Genomic DNA, 7,873 nt, shown 5'->3' with positions numbered 1-7,873 from the left:
AAAGGCCGAAGCCACGTCACCATCCTGCTATGTCTCTATCTTAAAAGCAACACCTGACGTCACCGAACACTCACCTGCACGTGACAGTCCCATGCGGGAGACATGGGGCTCTGCTAGGGAAATCACTTGTTCTGCTAATGAATGTTTTTCCCCCCATAAAAGGACACCTGGCTCCCTGATACAGATGTGGAATTACAGAATGTCTCGAGGACTAAGCCCAAGCCTGTTGCTTTCCAACAAGGTTATAATCCCATTCCTTGCTTCAGTGCACTGTTTTTCATACACTCAAAAGTTGTTCTAAAACTCCAGAAACGTGAGTACCTTTGTCACATCCTGAGCACTCAAACACCACCCAGTGAGCTTCCTGCCGGCAGACACAGGCCTTGACAAACCAGTCCCTCCCTGGAAGTCCTGAGACTGGACACTGTCAGAAGGTTGCAGGTTCATGCGGAGTTTCTACATGTGATCGAGCGCTTGTGTGAGGAAAGCCCCGCTGGTGTTGATCTCTGTCAAGGTCAGGTTATCCAGCTTGGCGTGTGCCTCCTGCTGTCTCATGAAGCTGTTGGCAGACACCCGGAGCTTGGCTATACGAGTGTCCCGCACGTCCTTGATCAGGCTCCAGATCTCATCTGCTTTCAGGGTGTAATGTAGTCCGAAGCGTGATTTAACAGGAGTTTGATGAGCTCCATGTAGTAAGGGCTGGGCATACGGGTAAAAGTTTCTTCATTTCATTCATGATCCCTAATCTTCTCCAACTTTTCCACGTCCATCCACTGGGGCTGGTGGGGCAGGCGGTGAGCAGCCGACACTTCTGTCTCCGTTTCAGGTTGATCGCCAGCCACAGAGGCACCTGCACTGGTAAGCTGGGGTTGAAAGGCTCCAGGCCACCTTCGATGAGGTGGATCTTGTCCAGACTGAAGTTCAGGATTATGGTGACCAGATCCTATTCGGCCAGAAACTCCACCTCCGCCGCGACCATGGCTGCGCCCATGGCCAGCCCGAGACTCGCCAAAAATTAACAAATCTTATCATATCAGGTATGTTGGCATAGATGTGCGGACAAAGAAATTCCTCATGCCGCTTTCTGTAGTATAAATTGGCATAAATATCTTGTAGAACAGTTTGGCAATACCCAGTAAACATGAAGCTGTGACTACCCTGTGAGCAGCACTCTGCTTTTCAGGAATCTCATAGAGAAAACACGAGCTCACGTGGATGTGAAGATGTCTATTATATAAGAACGAATGGAAACAAACTATCAATTGGGTAAATGGAAAGTAGTTTATTCAAACACTTGAACACAAAGAGCTGCTAAAATAAATGATTTACATCTACATATTTCAACATGGATAAATCTCAAGTATATAATTTTGAGTTAAAAAAAAAGCAAGTTGTAGGAAATGTGTTCAATATGATGCCATTTATTTAAAACTTAAAAAACCCATAGGACAACACTCTATGTTGTCTTTTTGATATATACAGATGTAGAAAGTACACCAAAAAACCCACAGGACAACACTCTATGTTGTCTTTTTGATATATACAGATGTAGAAAGTACACCACGTCGGGGAATAATACTGGCTACAGCAGGTGCTGGCAGGAACCCACCCACATTCCCTCCAAGCTCATTATTCCTGAACCCTCCAGCTTCTTAGTGCAAACACCTTCCACTCTACCTGAAGGCTGGAGGAGAACGCTCAGCCCCTCACGGGGCAGGCCTGAATGCCAAGGAGTCTACAACCAATGACAAAGGGAGTTGATGGGTAAACACCCCAGCTTCCTTAGCCCTCAGATGGAAGAACTCTGAGGCTTGTCTACACAGGTCCCCAAAGTCCCTTATGGGATTGAGCCCCAGTTGCCCACAAGGATAACCTGCTCATCAGCACACTGCATTAACTTCTTTTCCTTCCCAGTATCACTTCCCCACCCCACTATTCTCAAATAAACTACTTGCACTCAAATCCTTGCCTCTGGATCTGCTTCTAGAGGATCTCATACTAAGATGTTACCACCGTCAGGAGACGGGCTACCTCTGCAAAAGGAAGAAGGCGGAAGAGATTGGGGGTACATTTTCATTGTATTCACCATGATTTACTTATTTTAAAAACCTGAAGCAAATATTAGCAAAATGGTAGCAAAAATTAGCAAAAGGGTAGTGGATTCATAAGTCTTATTTTATTTTGTACATTTTCTGGGTTTTAAAATGTTTCATATTTAAGAATTAAAAAACTATAATAAAGTAAATGCTTACTAAATCTGTGATAAGCAGTTAGAACACTAGTTCTGTATTTAATTAGATCCTGCCAGGGCCATCTCTAAGGTGTTCGAGGTCTCAGGCAACTATTTTTCATTTTGATTTTAAATGTATATAAAATTCATGGGCCTTCCAAAATATACAAGCAGCTCATGGAGCTCAATATCAAAAAAACAAACAACCGAATCCAAAAATGGGCAGAAGACCTAAACAGACATTTCTCCAAAGAAGATATACAGATTGCCAACAAACACATGAAAGGATGCTCAACATCACTAATCATTAGAGAAATGCAAATCAAAACTACAATGAGGTAGCACCTCACACTGGTCAGAATGGCCATCATCAAAAATCTATAAACAATAAATGCTGGAGAGGGTGTGGAGAAAAGGGAACCCTCTTGTACTCTTGGTGGGAATGTAAATTAATACAGCCATTATGGAGAACAGTATGGAGGTTCCTTAAAAAACTAAAAATGGAATTACCATATGATCCAGCAATCCCACTCCTGGGCATATACCCTGAAAAAACCATCATTCAAAAAGAGACATGGGCTTCCCTGGTGGCGCAGTGGTTAAGAATACGCCTGCCAATGCAGGGGACACAGGCTCGAGCCCTGGTCCAGGAAGATCCCACATGCCACGGAGCAACTAAGCCCATGTGCCACAACTACTGAGCCTGCACTCTAGAACCCACAAGCCACAACTACTGAGCCATGTGCCACAATTACTGAAGCCCGCTTGCCTACAGCCCGTGCTCTGCAACAAGAGAAGCCACTGCAATGAGAAGCCCACGCACTGCAACAAAGAGTAGCCCCTGCTCGCCACAACTAGAGAAAGCCCGCGTGCAGCAACGAAGACCCAATGCAGCCAAAAATAAATAAATAAATTGATTAAAAAACAAACAAAAAAAGAGACATGTACCACAATGTTCATTGCAGCACTATTTACAATAGCCAGGACATGGAAGCAACCTAAGTGTCCATCAACAGATGAATGGATAAAGAAGATGTGGCACATATATACAATGGAATATTACTCAGCCATAAAAAGAAACGAAATTGAGTTATTTGTAGTGAGGTAGATGGACCTAGAGTCTGTCATACAGAGTGAAGTAAGTCAGAAAGAGAAAAACAAATACCATATGCTAACACATATATATGGAATCTAAAAAAAAAAAAATGATTCTGAAGAACCTAGGGGCAGGACAGGAATAAAGACGCAGACATCGAGGATGGACTTGAGGATGAGGGGAGAGGGAAGGGTAGGCCAGGATGAAGTGAGAGAGTGGCATGGACATATATACACTACCAAATGTAAAACAGATAGCTAGTGGGAAGCAGCTGCATAGCACAGGGAGATCAGCTCAGCGCTTTGTGTCCACCTAGAGGGGTGGGATAGGGAGGGTGGGAGGGAGATGCAAGAGGGAGGGGATATGGGGATATACGTATACGTATAGCTGATTCACTTTGTTATACAGCAGCAACTAACACAACAATGTAAAGCAATTATACTCCAATAAAGATGTTAAAAAAAAAAAATTCGGGCTTCCCTGGTGGCGCAGTGGTTGAGAGTCCACCTGCCGATGCAGGGGACATGGGTTCGTGCCCCGGTCCGGGAAGATCCCACGTGCCCGTGAGCCATGGCCGCTGAGCCTGTGCGTCTGGAGCCTGTGCTCCGCAACGGGAGAGGCCACAACAATGAGAGGCCCACGTACTGCCAAAAAAAAAAAAAGAAAAAAAAAATTCATGGGCCCATGTGAAGCAAAGTGATTTATCAATGACAATTTAGAATAATAGGTAGAGAGGAGCTATTTTTGTATTTGTTATTGTCCATCAGGGCATGGGAAGATTTGATTCATCATAGTGTCAGACACCATCTATTCCTATCAGATACAGACACCATCTCTTTGTGTTCTTTATTGTTAATTGCACTGCACCTAGATAATTTTGTGTCTCCCATGCATGAAGAAAGGTAGCAATGATGGTATTATAATGCATGGCTCTTCAGACCTGCTTGTGGTTTGCAGTTCCCTAATACCATTTATTTAAGTCTGGTTACAGCATCACTCAGGAACCCATTAGTTCAAGGAATGTCCATCCCCTGTCCAGCATGGCTCAAGCTGGATCAGGGAAAGCATGGCATTGCCACACCTATCCAAGGCAAGAGATATAGGTTGGAAGGGCCCCTGGTATAGGCTCAAAAACCCTTGGAGAAAAAGTGAGTCTCCTTGAGGACTGCCTGACACGTGGCACAGAGCCCGTGGAAGATACGGGGTGTCCCCCCTGGGGTCCAGCAGTGGGGTCACATGGACTAAAGGATGCCTGCCTCCACCCCTGCCGCCTTCAGGTACATGGGCCAGAGGTAGTACCATGGCTGGAGCCAAGTCACACAGCTCAAGTCCAGAGGGTCAGCAGTGGACCACCTACAGTAATCCAGCATCCAGAACTCATCCTCCTTCAGTGACCCAAACAAGCCCCAATTCAGCACCATTCTGGCAGCCAGTCTCACAGGATCCAATGAAAGAAATGCTGCACTACCAGCAGGAGAAAACTGCTACCAGGACACCCTCGTGGAGCCAGAGCTGAGCCACAGGACCCACAGACCCGAGGTCCAGAGCTCCTCGAGGCAACAGCAAGGGTAGAGGGTCAGAGGGAAACAGAAGCCCCCCAGGGTCCTGGTCCTGGCTCACGGCAGCACTGCCAGCCCACTGGCCTCAGACACCACAGGGGCACTGTGAAATTGTTGAGGAAGTCACCTAAAACCCAAGGCCCCCTAAGTGTGGGGTGCGGGGCAGAGGACCATTTGTCCCTGTCTAAGGGTAGAACAGTAACTCACCTCACAGATCTCTACCTGTTTCATATGTATCCATTTGGTATTCACCCTTGATCGGGAATTCTTTAAAGAGAAGGATTACATCACAAACGTCTTCTGTGTCGGTCACAGACCCCAGCCCCATGCTAGATTCATACCTGATGCCCAGTGGGTAACTGCAGACCCAGGGACTGGCTGAATTGTTTCCCTGGAAGCAGAGTCAGAGAAATGCTGGCTTAGGGGGGGTGACATTTGCGGAAACACCACCCAAGAAGCTGATGTTGAATCATTAAATTTCCCCTTTGCGTGAACCTTCTGGTCTGGTGTGCAATCATCAAACAGCCTCTTGTATGACAACTAGGACTCCTGCTGTTCCATCCATATGCTTCTACACCAACATTCTGAAATACCCTTTTAGCAATGCCAAAGAATATGGATGTTATCTTGTAGCCTAGAATCTTTTTAATACTCTGAAAAATCGTTTTCTGTATCTCTGTCCTAATAATATATCTCATCATCTTTTTGCAACGAGTGTATGTTTCTCTGTGTGTGTGTGTGTGTGTGTGTGTGTGTGTGTGTGTGTATCTGTGTGTGTTTCTTCCACTGGCTTTCACGGGAAAACACTGAAACAATTAATTGCTCTACCCAGGCTTCTACTTCTCTTTCTCTCTCCTGCTCTCAATCTTCTGGCCAATTTAGCCTTTCCCTCCTGTTTTGCCATTTCACAGTGAAACGGCGGTGTTTCCACTTTTGAGTGTCATTTCATTACATTTCTAAAGCAACAATCCTGCATCCCCAAATTAACTCTTGTCTGGCGGGAAGTGTAAATGGCTTATGAACGCATAATGCACTTCGTCAAAAAAAAAAAAATCCTCACTGTAATGTATATTTCCTCCTTGTTGTGCTTTGGGGCATCAATTAATGTCAAAAGCCTGACAATCCCCTGAACACATCCCTTTGACTACTGATACGGGTGTGACACTTCCTGCCATGTGGGCAATGTTTTCTACACGTGGCTCACTCCTCTTGCCCTCGATTTCCATGACACTCTGGTACTTGTTCCCTATTCCCTTCTCCTTCTGGGGACAAAGAGTGTAACAGAAGTAGGTTCTTCATAGACTATAAACCCCATGGTATTTCTTTCTCTTTTTCTTTCTTTCTTTCTCTCTCTCTCCTTTTCCATAAGAAACTTACTCAAACTTGAAAAATCGTAAAACAGTACTATATCAACGCTTTCTCCTACATTCTCCTAGTTATTCAGTGGTTAGGTTCTAAAGAAAGTCTTCACCCACTAAGCTTCCAAAAATGACAAGTTCAGAATAAGAGGACAAGATTTTCTTAGTTTTTGAAAAAAAAATAGACTATATGTAACAAAAAGGACTTCCATTTTCAAAGGATATACATGGAATACTCTCCAAGAACAGAAACTGAGACTAAGCGGACCCACCCTGAGTCAGTTAGACAGGGTAGGGTTGACCCCTAGGAAAATAAGCCTGATTCACTTTCCCGTATGCATAGACAGAAATTGTGCCGGGGTGGAAACAGAGAGAGGAGTTCAGAGATGAGTTATAGGGAAATCTTATAATCTGGGTTCACAGGGGACCACAGGCAGCATTTCTTGTTCTAAAGGCCCTACTGGCTGCTGGCATTCTGGAAAACCCTTAGAGAGAGTCCCCTGTGTGCGGGCACTCGAGTACTCTGCCCTCATGCCCGCATCCTCTCTTATTCTTCCTAGTTGGAATGTCAGTGGTAACTTCAGTCACAAAAGCATAACTGATGCCCAGTGGGAAAATCTAACATACACTTTTAGAACATAGAATTGTTTACTCACTGCGCAGCCCTACACATCTTGAGATGGATAGAAAACACAAACCAGTCAGAAAGAAACCAAAGGGACACGCCACTACAAATAAATGGGGAGATTTTTCTTGCATCCCCACAGAGTTTGTGTGAGAAAAATAAAATTGCTTGTTTATAGAAATTTGACCTTAAAACTTCAAAACAAAGAAAGAGGCAATTTGAAAGAAATGCCTTTTTCTTAGATTTTTAAAAAAATAATTATTAGCTTTTCTTTTTTAAAAAAATTTATTTATTTATTTTATTTATTATTTTTGTTTATTTATTTATTAGTTTTGGCTGTGTCGGGTCTTGGTTGCTGTGCGCAGGCTTTCTCTAGTTGCCGCGAGCAGGGGCTACTCTTTGTTGCGGTGCGCGGGCCTCTCTCTGCGGTGGTCTCCCCCGTTGCAGAGCACGGGCTCTAGAGTGCGCAGGCTTCAGTAGCTGTGGCGTGTGGGCTCAGTAGTTGTGGCTCGCGGGCTCTAGAGCACAGGCTCAGCAGTTGTGGCGCACGGGCCTAGCTCCACGGCATGTGGGATCTTCCCGGACCGGGGCTCGAACTCGTGTCCCCTGCATTGGCAGGCGGATTCTTAACCACTGTGCCACCAGGGAAGCCCTTTTTCTGAGATTTTTTTTAATGTCAGTTTTGTAAATGGGTCAAGCCAAAGTGAGCTAAGAGATCAGTAAAATGACTTTTCTTTTCCTCCTAAGAATCAGCTTAGTCCCACTATTCTTTATCATGCTAGGGAGGATGGGGACCTAGAAGGATTATGGTGTTAAAACTTCAAAACCTTTTGCTATCAAGCACAAATTCTAATTATCATTTAAAGGATACTCTGGAAAAACCTTCCAAAACCAAATCAGGAGAGACGTCCAAGGCAGCAAAAGACACCCCCGTTGGCAGTCCAAAAAGGATTAGAAGCAAACCCAAGAAAAATCTACATGATGACAAATTGCTCCAGGGTCTTC

The 7,873-nt window shown here is 44.7% G+C and overlaps 1 pseudogene; it reads right to left on the bottom strand.

Moving 5' to 3' along the window:
- Positions 1–297: 297 nt before the first annotated feature.
- On the bottom strand, positions 298–979 carry LOC132427870 (DNA replication complex GINS protein PSF2 pseudogene; annotated as a pseudogene).
- Positions 980–7,873: the final 6,894 nt, after the last annotated feature.

This window comes from Delphinus delphis, chromosome 7 (assembly GCF_949987515.2).
Source record: "Delphinus delphis chromosome 7, mDelDel1.2, whole genome shotgun sequence".
In the NCBI taxonomy this organism is placed as follows: domain Eukaryota; kingdom Metazoa; phylum Chordata; class Mammalia; order Artiodactyla; family Delphinidae; genus Delphinus; species Delphinus delphis.
Note: the sequence above shows the minus strand (reverse complement) of the source record. Positions and strands in the feature narration are given on the sequence as shown.